Source organism: Ostrea edulis, chromosome 8, assembly GCF_947568905.1.
Source record: "Ostrea edulis chromosome 8, xbOstEdul1.1, whole genome shotgun sequence".
Taxonomy (NCBI): Eukaryota; Metazoa; Mollusca; class Bivalvia; order Ostreida; family Ostreidae; genus Ostrea; species Ostrea edulis.
Genome location: NC_079171.1, coordinates 31,773,767 through 31,795,706, shown reverse-complemented (window position 1 = coordinate 31,795,706; position 21,940 = coordinate 31,773,767). Strand labels below are relative to the sequence as shown.

The following is a 21,940-nucleotide window of genomic DNA, read 5'->3' as shown; positions in this document are numbered from 1 at the left end:
AAAGCTCTATCGCTTATTGTTCAAAAGTTATTAGCAAGGCTAAAGTTTTCAAAAAGTAGGTCAAACTCCAAGGTCAAGGTCATGGGGTCAAAAATGTTGGTATCACGGAAAGTTGGTACCTACGGAAAGGTCTTGTCACAAGGAATACTCATGTGAAATATCAAAGCTCTATCACTTACTGTTCAAAAGTTAAAGGTTTTTTTTGTTTCATTTTTTATTTGACCTAATTTTTGGTCTCTGATTATTTGAATGAGGTAAGCTTTGACCAAATTGAAATTCAGAAGTCCAATCATTCTTTAATGTTTAATGCTCTGGTTTGGTTTTCTCTCTACTTCTATCTATGGATTATCCCCCGCCCCATTTCATGCAAATGTAGCTATTTTTCCCAAATGGGAAGGCCCAGACCCTTGAAATCAAGACTTACACAAGAGGCCCATGGGCCACATCGCTCACCTGAGTCACCTTGGCCCATACCTGAAGACTTTCCATATATATTTGCATGTAAAACCTTAGTCCCTATTATGGCCCAAACTACTCTTTGCAAACTTGAATCTACACTATGTCAGAAAGCTTTCATGTAAATGTCAACTTCTTTGGCCCAATGGTTCTTGAGAAGAACATTTTTAAAGCTTTTTCCTATATTTGTATGTAAAACTTTGAACCCCCCCCCACTTGTGGCCCCATCCTACCCCACCCCCCCCCACCCCCCCCCCCCCGGGGCCATGATTTCAACAAACTTGAACCTGCACTATATCAGAAAGTTTTCTTGTAAATATCAGCTTTTCTGACTCAGTGGTTCTTGAGAAAAAGATTTTAACTATATATTTGTATGTAAAACTTTGATCTCCCTTGTGGCCCCATCCTACGCCCGGGGGCCATGATTTGAACAAACTTGAATGTGCACTATGTCAGAAAGTTGAGAAGAAGATTTTTAAAGATTGTTCCTATATATTTGTATATAAAACTTTGATCCCTTATTGCGGCCCCATCCAACCCCCGGGGCCCATGATTTGAACAAACTTGAATCTGCATTATGACAGGAAGCTTTCATGTAAATCTCAGCTTTTCTGGCTTAGTGCTTCTTGAGAAGAAGATTTTTAAAGTTTTTCCCTATATATTTGTATGCAAACTTTGATCCCCCCTTGGGACCCCATCCTATCCCCGGGGGCCATGATTTGAACAAACTTGAATGTGCACTATGTCAGAAAGTTTTCATGTAAAAATCAGCTTTTCTGGCTCTGTGGTTCTTGAGAAGATTTTTAAAGTTTTTCCCTATATATTTGTATTTAAAACTTTGATCCCCCCCTTGTGGCCCCATCCAACCCCAGGGCCCATGATTTAAAGAAACTTGAATCTGCATTATGTCAGGAAGCTTTCATGTAAATCTCAGCTTTTCTGGATTAGTGGTTCTTGAGAAGAAGATTTTTAAATGACCCCACCCTATTTTTGCATTTTTGTGATTATCTCTCCTTTGAAAGGGACATGGCCCTTCATTTGAACAAACTTGAAAGCCCTTCACCCAAGGATGCTTTTGGCCATGTTTGGTTGAAATTGGCCCAGTGGTTGTGGAGAAGAAGTCGAAAATGTGAAAAGTTTAACAGACAGACGGACAGACAGACAGACGACGGACAAAAAGCGATCAGAAAAGCTCACTTGAACCTTCGGTTCAGGTGAGCTAAAACCCCTGATATTAGTTCAAGAATCACCATATCATTCATTTTCACAGAAAGTAAAATCCAATGTATCAAGTGACACTAGTCCTTATTCATCTACCCCCCACCCCCCTTATATTCATGAGCGATGAAAAATATTATTTCGATAGACTTCATAAGTCTTTCACCATTATTGTTTGGCAAAGATTTCAATATTACATTATAGATGACGCGCCGTGAGAGCAGAGCTCTCTCTAGTATAAGTAACACGTATATACATGTTTAAAAGGAAAATATAGAAAACTAATGAAAAATTAAACTATATCTATTCAACTTGAAAATTTTGGTCCCAATGGCCTCGATTTGAATACTAGCACGTGAACATGTATTTCTCAATTTTGAATCTCGTGTACCCAAATTCACATCGTTCCAAGATGTTACATAAAATCCGTAAAAGCATGCATATCTTATTTTCTTAATCATATAGGCCAGAGCTCCAGATAATTGTTTACCACAAAGAGTATTTACCCCTGATTTTCAAATCAATGAGTATTTTGCTTTTCAGAAAAATTCAAAAGAGTATTTTGTTAATTTACTGACTATCTTTGCTCTTTTGTACAGAAGATGTCACCAGATAAACGATACTTCTTCCTTTAAACTTTAACTTAAAGTTTATATTAAAAGGCCGCTCCAGCTATTTACCAGGAAAATCCTTTGTAGTTCTTAAACTTTTTATTTAAACTTTTCATTGTCATTGGGAATTAGATATTTAGCATTGATGCATTAAATTTGAGTATGTCAGACACTCAGTCACATGATTATGATCCAATTCTGTATATCATTCATCCACGATTGATAATACAAGTTTTTTTCCCTGTGCTTTCGACCGCACACTAACTCTTTAAGAAAGAAAGTATAACAAGTAGGCCTATATAATAGTGTTTTGAGTTAACTCTTCCAATTTTCAAAATTGTGATTGTCATCAAAACGTATTTCAAGCCCTGGGCTAACCTCAATTCATATGAATAGATAATTCATATTTAAATATCATACTATATGTATCGCAAACCCAGTACTAACATCACAAAACAAGCCCTAGAATGGAATCCACAGGGACAGAGAAAGCGGGGACGGCCAAAGAACACCTGGTGCAGGGTATTAACATCAGACCTGAAGAAAATTGGCAAGACCTGGGGAGAAGCTAAGACCATTGCACAAGACAGAGGGAGATGGAAAGCCACTGTAGCCGCCCTATGTCCCCCATGGGACGAAGTGGACTAATGATGAATGATGCATCGCAAATACACATTACTTTGGGAGTGTAAAGCGTAGTTACATTCGCTAATGCGTAATTGTACGCATGATTTTCAACTTTAATGTGTATTTTGTCAAATTTAATGAGTATTTACCCTGATAGGCACCTTATCTACAGCTCTATAGGCCCTATAATCACGCCTCGTCTCGAGTAACACAATTGTACTATGTCTCCAATGTTTGTGAATTTGCTAAACACTGACGCTGAATATGATGTCACAATGCCCTATTTACATCAGTTGCATATAGTTTCCCGCATTCAATGAGTAGGCGGATCAAAAATGTCTAAAGTTAGAATATTTTGATTGAGCTCTGTCCTCACACGTTAGGTGCTAACTTCGGGATATTTTTTGTCGTGTTATGGATCTACATACTAATGCTAATACTTTTTGCCTCGCCCTCAAACACGGTCACGCCGTCAAGCATATTATACCATATATCTTGCACTATATATATATATAATTATATATATACCGATTTGCTCAGATTGTGTCAAAACCCTATGGGCTGGGCTTTTCAATTTATGCTGTAATTAACTTTGCCAGTGAATAGTGAGGCTTAGATGGAATATAAACACAGACTTTTAAAAGGATTTACATTGTTGTTGTATTTTTCCTCAACGATGCCGCATCGTCAGTTACTAAAATTGTAAAAACAACCGAGAAAATTCGGAACACTGTTATGGTGATATTTACGGTTCATTTCAGTAATCATTTTTATGAATATGCAACACGAGACACCGACAGAAATCACAGAACATTCATATCTGCATTTAAAGCACTTTAAAGGGAGTTCTCAATAGTACTTACTTAGCATCAAAATAACCACATGCAACTCACGTTGATGCAGGGATGCGGTAAATTGAGTAATGCTGTCTGATCAGACTTGGCTCGGCGACTTACGTGATATTAATTAACAGATTTTGAAGCATGCTTTTAAGTACAAATTGTGTTTACGATTAATTAATGAACGAAGTTATTATTTACACAAACAGCGACCGAGTTTCGTCAACTGGCTCTGTTCAGATGTCCTACTTTTAATCTTTCCATCGGAAAACGATCCCGATCTCGATGAAAATAAAAATTAATTTCTCCGATATATCGTCACTAAAACCACTGTTACGAAGTCCAGAAGTATTTACCCTATGAGGCGCCGTTTTAATATTTTTGAAGTATTTTATGATATCAAAAAATCATTTTTTTTATATCAAAAAGTCTAAAAAAAAAAAAAATTATATCAGAAAATTATTTTTGGATATCAGAAAATCGAATTCTTGATATCAAATAATAACAATCATTTTCTTATATAAAAAAATGACTATATGATATCAAAAAAAAAAAGATTTTCTGATATAAAAAATTCGAAGATCTGATATCAAAAAATCATTTTCTGATATCAAAAAATCGATTTTCTGATATTACGAAAATGATTTTCTGATATCAGGAATTCAAACTGATTTCTTGATATCACAAAATAGATTTTATGATATCAGAAAATAAAAGAAAATGGCGAAAAATCTTTACATAAATAATGAATACTTCCTTGGCCCGTAGAAAATCGCTGAACTACAGTCCGATTTGCTTTCTAAAATTCGTTGATGTTTCAGATTCTTTGAAGATTTTTTTTAACGATAGAAAGAATTTTATAAAGGTTTTTGATAATTCTGGACATATTCAACATGTAGAAATGAAGTGTTGAAAACGTGATAGGTACATTACGCCGTTTAGTGATATAGGCCTGTATGAATATGTTAGTTTCATCTTCCTATACAGTGCGTCTCTATCATTCTCCTCGGGTCTCGTTTGCACTTAGAACTTCATGATCGACCCCGTTCATTTCATAGCGAATCGCGGACAAAGCAGCTGACCATTGTAGATATGGAAGAATTTGCCATAATGAATTAGATTAACCATTTATTCCTCACATGCATTTACAGGTTCGCAACAAATTTCAGGCGGGAAGCTGAAGGTTGCATCACAGGGACTTAATAGTCGATCGAAGTTTTATATGAGTTTTATTTTCTGATATCAAAAAATCGATTTTCTGATATCTGAGAATACAAATCATAGTTTGATATAAAAAAAATCATTTTCTGATATCAAGAATTCGAATTCCTGATATCAAAAAATGATTTTCTGATATAAAAAAATCATTGATACCAAGAATTTGAATTTTTGATGTCAGAAATCTGATTTTTTTTTAATATAAAAAACTCCAAGTTCTTTTTTGATATCAAAAAATCAAATTCTTGCAATTGATATCAGAAAATCAACCTTATTTTCTGATATCAAGAATTTGATTTTTTGATATCAAGAATTATTTTTTGATATCAAGAATTATTTTTTGATATCAGGAATTGGAATTATTCATATCAATAATTCTTTTTTTAATATCAGAAAATACCTCAAAAATATTAAAACGGCACCTACCTTGACGTAGTGTAAACGGAGAGAATAGGCGTGGCTTGCGACGATGACAGGAGGAATGCTACACCGAAGAAATTCAATGTGAACGAAAAGTGGAAAATAATAAAATTGAATGCTTTCAAATTTACTTTATTTAAAATAATTTTAAAAAAAATAATTTTAAAAAAAGTTTTAGAAAAGAACAATTTGATGGGAGAAAATATATAACTCGGACCAGAGACATCAGAAATTTTTCTACTTTTTCCAAAATGGGGCCCGGGCCTCTACACTGTACATAGGGGGGGGGGGTCGGCATTTCTTTCAAAATCTATAGCAGTGATGTGTAAAGTACAAACTGTAAGTAATTTAAAGAATATCCATATGAGTAATTTTATTTCTACATAAATTGTAACTTTAAGCATTTTCTCTAAATTCCCCTATGATAGGTATTTATTTTAATCAAGTGACAAACGCACATTAAAGTATGCAGTTCGTAAAAAAATTAATTTTGCTAAAACCAACATCGCAAATGGGGAGAAAAAAGGCAACTTCAATGAAGAAAAAATTGGAGTTTTAACTTTTTGAGATGGGAAGGGGACTGTATTTGGACCTAAATTGGGTCTAGAAAATTATACTCAGGCCCAGGAGGTACATTATATTTGTCTCTGCCCCTTCTCAACTCAATTAACCGGCAGCGATCTATAGTAGCAACCACTACCCATTTTTTAAAAATTACCCAAAACAATAAAAATCAGGTGCAATTACCAATTTTGAGTATGCTGATTTCAAATCTGGATTCCTTTTACTCCAATTTCTTATAGAAAATGAGGTATGTCTTAAACACCCCTACCGTCAGGTTGCCAAAAACGGAAAATGTTTCATTTCGCATCAAAAAGTGACCCAACTTTATTTCTTGAAACACCATTACCCAAAACAATAAAAAGGAGGTGTAATTACCAATTCTGAGTATGCTGAATCCAATTCTGAATTCCTTTTACTCCACTTCCTTGCAGAAAATGAGGTATAGTGTCGTAAACACCCCTACCATCAGGTTGTCAAAAATTGAAAATGTTCCATTTCCCATTAAAAATTGACCTGAAAGTTATTTCTTGAAATAAGGCATACAACATAAAAGGAAAGCAGTTAATACTAAATTGTTCCATGAACATTCTTAGTTGTTTTGGAAAGAATATATCTCACCTCTAGACTTCACAGATACAGGAAAGGAAGAGGAATACGGAGCGGATCAACGATCTTAAATTTAATCAGATTTGGCCATAGCCTAATGAACTGATGAACAGGAGCAAAAGTAAAATTAATAGGAAAACTGATTTATTAAACATATGCATCAGCAAGTCTTTTCCGAGAACTTCTGGTAGAGCTGTCGGGGGGGGGGGGGGGGGGGGGGGGGGGCTGAGTTGCATCGTTATCAGAATTTACCGAAACAGTGGACTCTCTGGCCAGTCTGGGGGCTTAGCTAGTTGCATCAGAACTGACAGAAGCAGAACTCTCTGGCCAGTCGGGGGGCTGAGTGGTATCAGAATCTATTATATATTTATTTTTATTTTTTCAAAATTCAGAAATTTAAAAACTGCATGATCAGATTTTTTTGTAACACTAATAATTAATGTCCCTTTATTGCGATGACTCTTCAAGTACAAACCATGATATTAAAAAAAAAAAAATGAAATGAAATGATAAATAAATAAATAGAATATTTGTAAGTTACTTTATTTACGTAAGTCACAAATTAAGTGTAACTAGTGGCAGTGCAACTTGCAAATGAAAATTGCATCATCTGTAGCTTATGACCCCTTTTGCCTTGCCTTGTAATTAATATTGTTGAAAATTTGGCCAATAGCATTTTTAACCCCCCAGTCCATACCCCACTTTTCTTTAAACGCTAAAAATCCAGCTAATTCAGTGAGGAAGAAATGTCACTACCATATTTCGAATTTCCTCTAGACTATATCAAATTAAATACCGCACTGCTATCAGTCACAGATTGACACTGGTAGGGGTATGGGGACCTGGTCTGTGAGTGTGATGGAGAAGACTCTGATGAAAATAAAGATTCACTCATCATTCAGAAATGTATAAACATTGCATTATTGTATACCATCGGTACGTTGTGAGTACGTTAATAATGGGAGTTATCTTTCCTTGGATATCTAAATCAATCAAATACTATATGAACACGGGCAATTATCGTCCATGTTTGACCTCAGTATATTTTATTCATGCATAAAATGTATTAATATGTCACTCTTTGTTGCGTATTTCACCGTTAAGTAAATGTTGTATATGCTAGCTCGCTCTCCTTAATCGCTTCTATCTCAAAGGGATTTTCTGGAATGTGCCTAATCACGTGAGATACGCTAAATATAGCTATTTTAAATCCGAACGATCAACTTCGCATCATTCGTAGGCTCTAGGTTTATCCATACTAGCCCGTAAAAAATAGGGTGGAACCTCGTCCCACTTTTCCTGTAGAAATAAAAATAGAACATGACGCGGCACCTAGCGAGCGCGGTTGTTGCTATCTTTTGTTGAAGAGTCGACGTGCTAACCAACTGCTTTATTCAGCTGGGAAATGATATTTGAAACGAATCTAGATAAATATGGTGATTTTTATATTTTATTCGTTTTTAAGGAGGTATGCTACACCAGAGAAATTTGATGTGGATGAAAAGTGGAGGATATGTACAACAATATTTTGAAGTTGAACATTTTCAAATTTACTTTATTTTGTCAAAAAATACAGTTTTAATAGAAAGTAATCTGGAAAAAAATTAAAACCCCTGCTGTACTCGAACCTGCGACCTACAGTTCAGCAGTCGGTATTCAAACCTACTGAGCTACTCGGCTAGGTATTGAAATTGAAAAAGAAAAGTCAAATATTGCTGATATCGATTTTTTCATCCATGTTTTTACAGGAAGTCAGCCATTATGACGATGTAGAGTACTACCTTAAAGGGAATTCGACCATTATGAAGATGTAGAGTACCTCCTTAAACGTTACGAAATTCGAACTTGCTCTTTATTTCATCACTGTGAAACTACACTGCAAGTTTCAAATGAACCCTCACAAGCATAATGGAGACAAAAGGCCCATGGACCACATCACTCACCTGAGTAGCCTAAAAGATTTTATCTACATATTCGCATGCAAAACTTTGATCCCTATTGTGACCCCACCCCCACCCCTCCACACCTGAGGTGACCATATTTGCGAATTTGAATCTGTACTATGTCAGGAAGCTTTCATGTAAATGTAGATTTAAAAAGATTTCCCCTATATATTTCTATGTAAAATGATCCATTGTGGCCCCATCCTAACCCCGGGGGCCATGATTTGAATTTGAATCTGCATTATGTCAGGAAGCTTTCATGTTAATCTCAGCTCTTCTGGCACATTGGTTCTTGGGAAGATTTTTAAAGACTTTTCCTGTATATTTCTATATAAAACTTTGATCCCCTATTGTGGCCCCATCCTATCCCCGGGGACATGATTTTATAGCACTATAACAGGAACCTTTCATGTGAATGTCAGCTCTTCTGGTCCAGTGGTTCTTGAGAAGATTTTTAAATGGCCCCACCCTATTTTTGCATGTTTGTGATTATCTCCCCTTAGCAGGCGGCATGACCCTTCATTTGAACAAAATTCACCTAAGGAAACTTTTAGCCAAATTGGTTATATAATTGGCCCAGTGGTTCTGGAAAAGAAGTCGAAAATGTAAAAAGTTTACAGAAAGATGGACAAACAACGAACAACAGACGATCAGAAAAGCTCACTTGAACTTTCAGCTCAGGTGAGTTAAAATAGATTCGCATAACCTATTCCAAAAATCTTGGCCCCCTTTCATGTAAACAATGAGCACTGGGGGTCAACATAAATGGCCTGTATCTGTATTCACATAGTGTTCGATTGTCAAAACCTTTCGAATACAAAATAAATCTATTGATATTTTGTTTAAAGTAAGCATTGTAAGATAATTCATTAACAGTTTAAACAAATGCATAAAAACATTGGCATTTGGATAAATAATCCAATGTAAAATGAACTATTTTATGAAGCGCAGCGAACAAAAGAACTATGACGGTTGTGATAAGGACAGTGCTTACGCAAATTTGTAAAACTGAGGGAGAAAAAAGAATATCTTTTCTGGCCTTTAAATGTTTGTTCTTCAGACAAAATCTCAGATACACACGATGCAAGCATTTATGCAGAAAAATGCTTTTTGTTATTACAAAACAAATATCCTGATAATGAAAATATATATGTTCATTTACCATGATTTGCACAAAATTGGATCTACTCTAGATGTCAGTTAGCTTTCATGTAAATTTCCACTGCATGGTTTTTGATAAGCAGATTTCAAACATTGATCCTGTATTTCATCCCCCTATTGTGGCCCCATTCTACCCCCAGGGATCAGGATTCTAACAAACTTGAATCTGCACTCTATATACAAGAAAGCTTTCATTTGAATTTCAAATTTTCTGCCCGAGTGACCCCACCATATTTGACCTTTTTGTGATGATCTCCCCTTTGAAGAGGGACATTGCCCTTAATTTGAACAACTTTGTATCTCCTTTACCCTAGGATAATTTGTACCAACTTTAAAATTAATGAAATTGACCCAGTGGTTCTGTAGAAAATCTGAAAAATTTACGGACAGACCGTCGACGGACAGACACATGGTGATCCGGAAAGCTGACTATCTTCTTTTGAGCGCTCAGTGAAATATTTTACACATTGCTGTCCATGCCATACACTTGTAATTTATCTATTTATTCACATAGATATATTTTTTAAATTCTCAAGGACCCCATTGGAAATAAGCAATATGATATTTTTGCTTTAATGGGTTATCCTTGGTATACTGTGATATAAGTACGTAATGCAGCTGTGATAATATATTGTATGTGATGACAATACTGTGATAAATGACTGTGATAACATCTGGTATGCCAAGTTTTATACAATTGACATGTGTATTTATTCATCTATATTCTGATGATATTTATACAAAATGATTGTTCTGCCTGAATAAAACTACTACTACTACTATTAAACAGGGACGGATCCAGGAATTGCGGATAGGGGCGCAAGAGTTTAAGGCAGGGGGTTTGGGGCCGCCTTGAATCCCCCAGTGAGTTCAGGCGAAGCCCTGATGGGGGCCCAGGGGCGAAGCGCGTCGGGAAGTTTTGGATTTTATTGAGCTTGAAGTATGTCCCTATGTAGTCATTTTCACTGTTTTCTGTCATTTTTAATAAGATGATATTAAGTAAAATGACACAAATATTAAGGGGGTTTGGAAAAAATGTAAGTTCTCCTAGTAAAAGTAATTCAATAAATCAACAGATTTTGTCATTTATTCCCCAACTGTGAAAGATATTATTGCATTTTTTATGCTTTATATTTCTCTAAACAAGAGACCGATTTGAAAGGGGGGGGGGGCACTGCAGAAGTATTCAGAAATTGTTCAATTCCAGGGGCGGATCCAGAAATTGCAGTTACACTTTATGAGGCATGGATTCTGGGGGCTGCCAATAGGCACCCCGTGGGTACAGGGCGAAGCTCCTGGTTGGGACCCAGGGGGCGCAACCCCCGGAAGCTCCTGGATTTTACAGATTTTATAGGGCTTGAAATATGTCTCCTAATTAGTCATTTGTACTATTTTCTGTCATTTCTATAGTAAAAAGGTGAAATTAATACAATGCCGCAAATTTTAAGGGTTTTTGAAAAAAAAATCAAGTTCTCCCAGTGAATTAATTCAAGAAATCAAAAGATTTTGTCATTTATTCTCCGGGAGTGGAAGAAATCATTGCTTCTTTTATTATTTAGTACATTTTTCTAAGCAAGCTTAAGATACCATGATTTACCTTAAATTTGAAAATTTTAGGGGGGGGGGGCGCCGGCTGCGCCCCCTTTAAATCCGCCACTAAATTCAGATAAAGAACCTTGTCATCATGGGCAGAATACATAATATGCATGCAAAGTGAAGATAACGAACAGTGATCAATCTCATAACTCCTACAAGCAATACAAAATAGATAGTTTGGCAAATACGGACCCCTGGACACACCAGAGGTGGGATCAGGTGCCTAGGAGGAGTAAGCATCCCCTGTTGACCGGTCACACCCGCCGTGAGCTCTATATCCTGATCAGGTAAATGGAGTTATCCGCAGTCAAAATCAGTGTGCCAAGAACGGCTTAACAATCGGTATGAAACACGTCAGACAGCATTTGACCCAATGCGAGGTTGTATTGACGAACTAGATCGTTATAACGACCATAGAATTTGCGAAATGCTGACTTCAATCGAGACTGTTGAAATCCCTGTACCATCATGCAACTTGTTTGTCAGTAGCTTACATATAATATACTTTAAAAATACTGTAATCTTACCCTTTTGTTATATAAATTCTATTGTCTAAAACAGTATAAATTCGACTGTCCGATCATGCATGCAGTCATTTAGGATCTCTCACTTGATGGTCTGCAGACCAAACTTGTCTCCCCCTTTCGGCCATTTCAAGGTAAATTTCTTAATTCTTTTTTTTAAAAAGTATTTTTAATTTAGAATCAAACATAGGCCTTCGTAAACTTCGGATATTTTCTATTTAATGATCGATAAATTCTAGAAAACTTTGTTATTCTTGTTGTGAATTTAACTTGTCATTGACAAACTGAGAGCTACAGTAACACGAACCTAGGTTGAAATACAGTGGGATTCTAACCCATATACTGGGTACCTGTAAATTGAAAAACGAAATCGAAACGAAACGAAACGAAATCTACCGAAACGAAACCCACCGAAACGAAACGATACCCACCGAAACGAAACAAAACCTACCGAAACGAAACGAAACAGATTGTATAACCGAACTCTTTTAATTATAATAATTAAAAATGGTATCTTAGGCCTCTGTGAAAGTTATCACATATAAATAAAATTCGCCTCCCTTTTGATGTAGGCTTTCGGCTTGACTGATACAAAGTTTTAAAAGTTGGAAGGGGGGGGGGGGGGTGTTGTGTTAAGCACAAAGTGCATAAATACCATGTGCAATTAGCTTCGGATCCATAAATTTCAGAACGGAAGGTTACAGTCTCACAGGTCAGAGGTCTGGGGAAACACACTAAACGAGGGATGGGGTCGTCGGCGTTGGATCCGTGAATTCTATTTATATGTGTATACTTTAACAGGGGCCTAAGATACCATTTTTAATTATTATAATTAAAAGAGTTCGATTATATAATCTGTTTCGTTTCGTTTCGGTAGATTTCGTTTCGTTTCGGTGGATTTCGTTTCGTTTCGGTAGATTTCGTTTCGTTTCGCACTTTACAGGTACCCCTCATATACTATATAATTTGAAAACCAGTACGGATTTACTAGTCTATTGATAAACGCAGGTATGTACATGTAGATCTAATTTCTTACATGAAATCCATTTTACTGTAGTAGAATCTTCTTGGACATATATTGATCTATGTCGGAAATGTCACCAGGATGTAAACATTAAACTATTTATTTTTACGTTGCCGCGATTTGTCGAGAATTAAAATGGCCCTTTTCTCGTGTATGTACTTACAGTGTAACAATTTGGATCGGGATCAACATTCTGAAAACAAGAGAGCGGGTCTGTCGAATAATTCTGGTGATAACGGTAACGATTACAAAACAGAGGGTTACAGGTAAGTTAACTGGTTCAGTCTGCGTGCTAATACTTTGCATTAGTTTTTTTTGTTGTTTGGTTTGATAAATCACAGCTTTCTCGATAATCTCAGCGAGATTCGTCGAGGCTGGATATTTGGACTGACGCCTCTCGACGAATCTCGCTGAGATTACTTTCTCGACTGATATGTTATAGTCGAACGCATTTCAAAACAATTTTCTCTCTGGAGAGTGGACAGGCATGTCAATTGTCATGATTCACGTTTTTAATTGATCCAGTTTTTCTGTATATGCGGTAGAAAAGAATTGAAAACACGCAATATTGTTTCTCATTTTGATTGTTGATTTGAACGGTATTGGGACATTTCGCCCCCAAAGACGTTTAGCCCTAAGAGAGGTTGGAACACTACCCCTACAGCAAGATATTCTCGCAAAAACGCGATTATCTCTCTCTAGCGAAAGTTAATATATTCCGTACAACCGAGAAAAACACCCGTGGAGTACATCTCTTCATGTTTCACGTGAAAAGAAGAAAAAGTGCGAAAATGTCTGATACATTGGCAAATATATTAATCAAAACAAAAACACTCACGATGTGTATTGGATTTAAGACTGCTTACCTCTTACGCAGTAACTTTGATATGCAAATTCTTGACTGTGTTGTCAATTTCATAGAGACAATTCATGTCATGTTGAGTGTGTGTCACAGTAAAGACGGGCAAAAACATCTGTTTATGGTAAATAATGTTTACTTTCTCTCAAAAGAGGGATAATTCCGTTTTAGCTAAAAGATCTCGCTATAGAGGAAGTGTTCCCAACCTGTAAGAGTAAGACGGTTTGCACCAATTTGTAGTGCAAAATGTCCTGGCAGGCATTTTCCACAGGGCTGTCACTGTCCCATTTGGTACAGGGTCCGGGTCCTATTAGATTCGGAAAATTATCGATGTTTTGGGTCAAATTTGGAAATTTTACATTTCGGGCCTTGTCGAAAATGTGCGAGAAGTTATAAGTAAAAATGAAACTAACACGATTTAATTTTTTTATACACACAATGTAACAGTTTGTGATATTGGGAATATTTAGATAGGTAAACTGGGAATTTTAGGGGATTTTGTCAATTGGGAAGGATCTGTTTATGGGACCCAATTCAAGGAGATTGACGGCCCTGTTCCATCAGTACTATGTGGATTTTAATGTGATTGCATGTTTATTTTTACATCTAGGCAATGTTACTTTAAGAAATTTTATATGTTTAATTTCGATGTGTCAGCTATTTAGTTTTACGTTCAAGTCCTGATTGTTTTCATTACTCTATCTAAGATGTGAATTTGTTTTATTAATGAGTAAGAATCATGGTCTTGGAATACTGTCTCTATAACGTTTCGTCCCATGGAGACCCATCTTCGCTAGCTGAGGGTTTAGGATCCGCTTTGCTTCTCTACGAACCCTTTGCAGATTTAGTGCAATTTTCGTAGCCTCAACTTTCAGCATATGATTGGACGCAGGGAAAGTCCACTGCTCAATCAGAGAATGTGTTGCGTTAGATCATGTGCAAAACAAAGGAATTTAAATATACTTACAACTGTCACTCCGCCGTGTATCAAGTACATATCCAAACCAATGATGCCACGTGCGCAGTTCAGACTCATATCTGCGTGAAGTAGTGCATTTTGTTTACTAGTCTACAGTACCGTACCATAAGTTTGAGATCAAACATCTCTTGTTGCTTTATGTTTTATCTATCCCAGATTTAGACAGTTGCGTCAGAGCTATTTTCCTCAATTTGGAATTCACTTTACACACGTGGAGTTATTTTTAGACGTAGACTCAACGACTACATATATTTCATGGGTTCACACATGCTTATTTTCTATAATAGTAATATTCTCACTGATTTTTTTTCAAGTATGCAATTAAGAGATAGTTAAATTTATGAATTAAGAGATTTAATATTAATATTTTTAACGACTTGCATACCAAATTGCGTTACTCTCCTATAGCGCAGCCATTTAAACAACGAACGCAGCCATTTCAAAACAACTTTTAAACAATAGCTGAAACACGCATTTTCATTGGATAAGCATAATGTAATCCAAACAGGGTTGTTTTCTCCATCCGCTAGAGGGTGCCACTCCAAGCTACGAAAATCGCACTAAATCTGCCAAGGGTTGGTATAGGAGCGGATTGTAAACCCTCGACTAGCGAAGCTGGTTGAGACCCAGGTGTTTGAAATAGACCGATACTAAGACCAAATTTATTAAGTCTATGTCAAATGGCACCAGTCTATCAGAGTTCTTGAAAACTTTTCCTCTGTCAGACATTTGGACTGACAGCGCTGGGAATGCTGTCAGTCTAAATAATATTTTATGGCCCAAACAATTTTGTGGAATTTAAAAAAAAGAAACAAGATGTATTGTGAGCAATGCTCACTAAGAATACCCCCCACTTACCCCAATCTTCCAAAGGGTGTTGTTAATAGGTATAAATTACCTCTTTCCTGAGTGTAAAAATATGGTATGCCTTTGAAGATATAGTCCGAACACAAATCCATGACATAAACCTATAATTTTGACCTTGAGATCAAATATCAAGGTCATAAAGAGGTCATGAATGTACATGACACATAGTCTCATAGTGATACACCCATGTCTTATGGTATGACTATGTCAAAACCCTATAATCAATTTTGACCTTGAGGTCAAAGTTCAAGGTCATATAGAGGTCATGAAGGTACTTGACACATTGTCTCATGGTGATACACTCATGTGTCAAATATTATATGCCTATGTCAAAGAACAAAGAAGTCATGGCCCTGACACGAATCCATTGTAAAAACTTTTAATTTTGACCTTGATGTCAAGGTCATATGGAGGTCATGAAGGTACATGACACATCGTCTAATGGTGATACACTCATGTGTCAAATATGGTATGCCTGTGTCAAAGAACAAAGTAGTTATGGCCCGGACACGAATCCATTGTAAAAAAAACTTTAATTTTGACCTAAGGGTCAAGGTCATATAGAGGTCATGAAGGTACTTGACACACCGTCTCATGGTGTAGTGATTCCCACAGCAGCTTCTAAAGGGCAGGGAAATTTAGTACCTCAGACAGGGGCAGAAGGGAACCCTGACTTGGTTCGAGGCTTAAAACACCACATTCTCACAAGTCAAGTCAAGGTTTTGTGATTTGGAACTGTATTTTGATCATGAAAATGCTCAATGCACTCTTCAAAAAGTTTTACAATTATAAAACAAAGTAACAAATCACATAAATGAAATAATTCTTTTTAATCTGTTACCATGGAAACAAAGCCTGGTGGTTAGTAATTTTATATGTTTTCTTAAATGTTTATGGTCCAAATATTATGTCAGGGCTTTCAACAAATTTAAAAGTAGGAGGCTGAAATGAAAAAGTAGAAGGCGATCCAATGCTTGACGCCCTTACGGCCGGGGGTCTGGGGGCCGCTCAAGGCCCCCAGAAGCTCTGGGGTAAATGACGCAAAATCCTGCATTCTGGCGGTTTCCTGGCACTTAAATGCAGCTTTGAAATTGTCATTTTTTTGCCTGAAATTTTTACTTTTGCCATGAATTTATTGTTTCATATGTGAAATTTTCTGTTCATGCAAAGACTTAAAAAATTCAACATTGCAAAGTACTAATTTTGATGCAAAATGAAAAATAAAGTGCATCAAGATAACTACATGTAATTATTTTTTGCAATACTGTATCAATTAATTTTTAAGTGTCTTTGCTTGAACAGAAACTTTCACTTTTATTTCTACATTTGTACTGAAAGTTTATAAGACTGAATTGTTTTGTAAGAAAGTTTCTACATGCAGAAAGTATTGTTGAAATGAACTAAACTGCATGTTTTGCTCACCCCAATATTTTTTTTAATAAAACCCAAACAATCTTTATTACAAATTAATAAGTATATAACATTTAAATGACCTATAATTTTATTTTTCCACAAATTCAAGTTAACAGCTACAGATTTGTTGGTAACATAGCGAATTTGTGCTGAAAAATTCTACTTTCGTTTTTATTTAATACCACATGGGCATTTGCAAATTAAAAAGAATAGCAAGTCTGAAATCTTTCCTGATTAAATTCTGTTTTCGCTTTAAAATTGTTGATTGATATTATACTCGTGTCACTTTCACTTCTGGCCTTTTTAAACCGAAACTGAACAGGGTATTTGTTCTCTTCATTCCGTCAACATCATTGATTTTTACGTTCAGGACTTGTTGTTATCTTTCGGAACTTCTCGTCTGTGTTGTCACGAATTGGGTAAATCCGAGGCTTTCCGACTATTGCAATTGACGTATTATTTTCTACACCAACAGACGACCAATCAGGTGCCGGTATTTACCTGAACTAAATTTAGCGCAAGTAAACACATTTTTACATCCTGGTTGATACGGCCGCGATTTCTGAGTCTACTAAAGTTTGGAAGATGTTTAAAGTTTTATAAAAGTTTTTTTCATTGGACATACATTTTTGTCACTAAAGTAGCCGGCACCTAATGTTACTATAGGCGGCGGAAATCCGCCGGCTACCGGCTACTTTTGAAAGCCCTGTTATGTTTGAAGTTTTCTGATATAAACCTTGTAAAACTACATTTTTGTTGCCATGGCAACCAATTTAAATTTTATTAAAGACATAAAAAATGGGTTTTTTTTGTGTTTTAAAATAAATTTTTTCTACCAACTAGAATTAAAGATTATCTTATAGATAATAATTTTTTTTTTTTTTTAAATTCTACCATCTTTTTACCCTATAAGTTTTTATAACACTGGTATTCTCGTTTGTACAAAGATCCTGTAAATGTAAAACATCAACAACAACAAAAAAAGAAATTAAGTTCATTTGGTCCAAAAAAAAAAAAAAAAACCAACAAAAAACGACACGGGCGATTTTTGAAAAAGTCAATTTTCAAAAGATAAATTCATACTAAGCATACTGATATGCTACATGTCAAAATGTCGCAAACCTTACCTAAGTTATTTTTTACTGAAAAAGTCATTTGAAAGTTTAATTGAAGCTGCGCGATGTTTCAGGAATGTCTCTGCCTTGTTTTGAAATATTGCACAGAGTCAGTTGACACCAGAATCATGGTTAATTGATATGGATTAATTTATATTCTAGCTGTATATATTTAAATTTTATTTTGATTTTGATTTTGATACGGTAAGTCTCGTCACATGATCTCTGCGAAATTGAGTTGTCTCTCTTGTTTATCTGATTTACATATCGCTAATTATAGATATACAGATATACAACTTTTGACGTATCAGAATAATTTTAACAATCTTTCAGATATTATTAAGAATGTTATTTCCATAGATGAATACTTCATGTTTGTGTTTTAAAAATGAATTTCCAAGTATTTTTGTATGCAAAATGGCCGGGGAATTAATACACGAATTGATGATAAAACGGACATCTCTCTTGTGATAAAAGCAGTGAAGGAATGGTATGCCACGAAATGACATGGGTTTCAAATGACTTTTCTCAAACTGCTCATAACTACCCCTTCATACTTCTTGAGGTACACAAAAGCGCGCGCCTATCCGCGCATCTAGCTAGCTAGGTTCACTTCAGTCGTGTACCGATTCTAAGCGGTTCACCGTAAAAGCAAAACAATATTAATGCATATATATAGTGATGAAAAGAAAACGGTCACCTTTTTATCAAATTGTAAAAATTATCACAATATTCAGAACTTAATCTTGTGCCAGTTTTCAGTAAACGGATGTATGTCAGAATTAGCCTCGGAAAGATCTGACATAGCTCGAGCTATTTTACTCATATAAATCCATTGTAAACGTATCTGGAATAGAAATAAGATTTTGATATTTTTTTAAGCGAATATCATACCGAACGAATTTCGCAAGGTTGAAGTGGTATACACTTTTTTTTAAAATGATACAGTGTACCATACTTAGACAGTTTCTACGGATGTTTACCGTTATCACGTGCTTCCAATTATCGGATTAGACACAAGTGATCAATTACGATCTGTTCAATTTACCTGGTCAAATACTGCATCCGGCAAATGAAACGAACTTGACAAAAGAAACAGACATTTGTAATTGGGTACAAAAGGGGGAATTTTTGTGTTGTTGTTAATGGCAAAAGGGCGGCAATTTTTTTTTAAAATTTGGGAAAGGGCAGAGGGGCGACGGCAAAAGGCGACAGGGCGGGGCGCCCCTCTGAAACTGTTTAAGGGAATCCCTATGGTGATCCACCTGTGTGCCAAATATGGTATGCCTAAGTCAAAGAACAAAGAATTTATGGCCTGGACACGAATCTGCACAGACAGACGGACAGACAAAGTGATTCCTATATACCCCCCAGAACTTTGTTCGTGGGGGGGAGGGGGGGGGGGTATAAAAACTCGTTACGTAAAATTAAACAATGTATAGAAATCGACTTTGTTGTAAATACCTTTTCAAGTAAATCCTTAGATTTTTTCATATACCTGACCTTGAACATTAGTACAAGTATGCATGTCAATTTGTTGAATTTATGGTTTAACTCCATACATTTACTATGTTATGAATTGTAATTTAATTGTTAAATATATTATATATAGAATATAGATAAAGTCTCAATAATTCATTTATTCATGATTTGACTATTTCAAATCACAGGGGCTAAGCCCGTTTTGGGTCCGAACTCTGTGATATCATAAATATAGATCTATATTTATGGTATTAGTCCAGTCTTCACGAAAAACTTTGTGAAGCACAGGCCCTTCGGGCCTCCCAGTATAATAATTTTGCAAGCCAGAACTATATTTTAATGGCCCAAAATGTTTTTTTCTAATTTGACCACTTGTCATTTGCAAGGTACAAGCATACTGTAGGAAAATACATATCCAGATGACCATAGTTAAAGAACAACTGACATTATTATATCTTATTTTATTTTGCAACAGATGACATCAGAAGCTCATGTTCTACTGTTAAATCTCAGCAAAGGCCCACCCTCGGTCCAATGGGGCTTAACTTTTCGATCTCTTTTTCTCCTTGTACTACTGTTTTTTTTTTTTAATTATTTGGATCTGATGGTTATGTTTACGAAATACGCTTGTGAGGTTTGGAATTTCACTGACGAGCCCCCTCCCTACACGGGTTGAATATTATTTTACGTCCCTCTTGAAAATATTTCACTCATATGGAGACGTCACCACTGCCGGTGAAGGGCTACATAATTTAGGCCTATGCTCGGCGCTTATGGCCATCGAGCAGAAAGGGATCTTTATCGTGCCACACCTGCTGTGACACGGGACCTCGGTTTTTGCCGTCTCCTCCGAAGGACCGCGCGGCCCTATTAGTTGCCTCTTACGACAAGCAAAGGGGTACTGAGGACCTATTCTAACCCGAAACCCCACGGGAATCCCAACATGGACATTGAAAGTTAATGTAAATATATAGTATGTGCATGTATTTTTTATATATGGACATACTATTTATTTACATTAACTTCCAGTGCCTGTGCCTCCCTATACTTCATAAAAGGCAGGTCCGGTTGATCATTTTTCGATGCGAAATTTCATTGCTACATGCAAGTCATGACAAAGTCTGAGTCAATCTCACACTTATTTGTAATATATACAAAACATACAATAAAACATTTACAGGCCCTCCGAACTCCTGGGTTAAATATTTTTAGAAGCCCGATAAAGATTTTACTGGCCTCGGGCAACGGGCCACCGGTTAACGTCGAAGACTGATTACAGAGTTCGGGCCCAAAACGGGCTTGGCCCCTGTGTTTTAAACGTAATGTTTTATCTTCATCTTTACATTGAAAATGGGTCACACTAGTAACTTTCAAGGATTATTCATATGAACAATGAAGTAATGAACAATGGTGAGTGTTTTGGAAATAAATGATGTACAGAGAGAGTTATAGTAGGAAAATAGGTTAAGGAATTTTTTTATATTAAATTCAACAGAAGAACACAACAATATTAGGCCTGAACCGTGCGCAGCTTTTTTATGCACCGTAAATCAAAGGTTTTTATAACTAAGGGGTGGATCTGTAGCTCTCTGAACATGTGTCACAATATTTTGTCAGAGATCTACAGTTCTACAGAGAGTGTTACCCTAGAAAAATGTCTGAAAGAGCACCTATTTTGGGGTGTATTGACGATTTCTTTTAACATGTGTAAGAAATGTAATACTAAAATGATAAAACTAAATGATGCTAGGGCTGGATCAATATATCGATTATCGATATACATCCGTATTTTTTAGTGATACGATAACCGATACAGTGAGTCCCGTATCGTTTAATATTTTAAGAGTGGTTATTTACGTATTTTACAGCGAGAATTCATGAACGAGTTCACAAATAAATTGAAAATATACGAATGAACTATCTAAATGTCATTTGCTCCATGACTACATACTATGCAAACATGTATCAAAAGTGTGTGCTTGGTGACAATTCTGTTGTCTCAGTTTTCAAATATTACATGTTTGTAACTTAAAAAAAAAACAAAGTGTAAGGTTTGTGGAACAGAGGTCGTAAGCTCTGGTGCTGCAAGTAATTTAACATATTTGCTATGACATCATAAAGCTAACTGTCAGAAAATTGGCGAGAAATCTATCGATGAATGATGTATGTATAGTAATCGGAGTCGAACGTGATCTGCAGTCGCAATTTTTGTATGAAGAAAATATATGAATAAATAAATGAAGTTATAATTTATTTGTGAATATATTCATCCTGAAAATAATTTCCTCTGCTGCCTTAGACTTAGAGTGGGATATATTGTATCAGCAATGAGGGTTTGTTTAAAGCCAGAGAATGTGGATGTCCTTGTTTTCATGAAGGGAAAAAATATATTAACAATATTGATTAAAGCAAATAGAT

General features: G+C 35.9%; 1 protein-coding gene across 1 annotated transcript in view; it reads left to right on the top strand.

The window, feature by feature from the left end:
- The first annotated feature begins 13,004 nt into the window (after nt 1–13,004).
- LOC125662763 (zinc finger protein 260-like) overlaps nt 13,005–21,940 on the top strand; it is a 21,793-nt gene continuing 12,857 nt past the window's right edge. The window contains exon 1 of the mRNA XM_048895113.2: nt 13,005–13,073. The gene's annotated coding sequence lies outside the window, so the exon portion shown is untranslated. The remainder of the gene's footprint in view (nt 13,074–21,940) is intronic.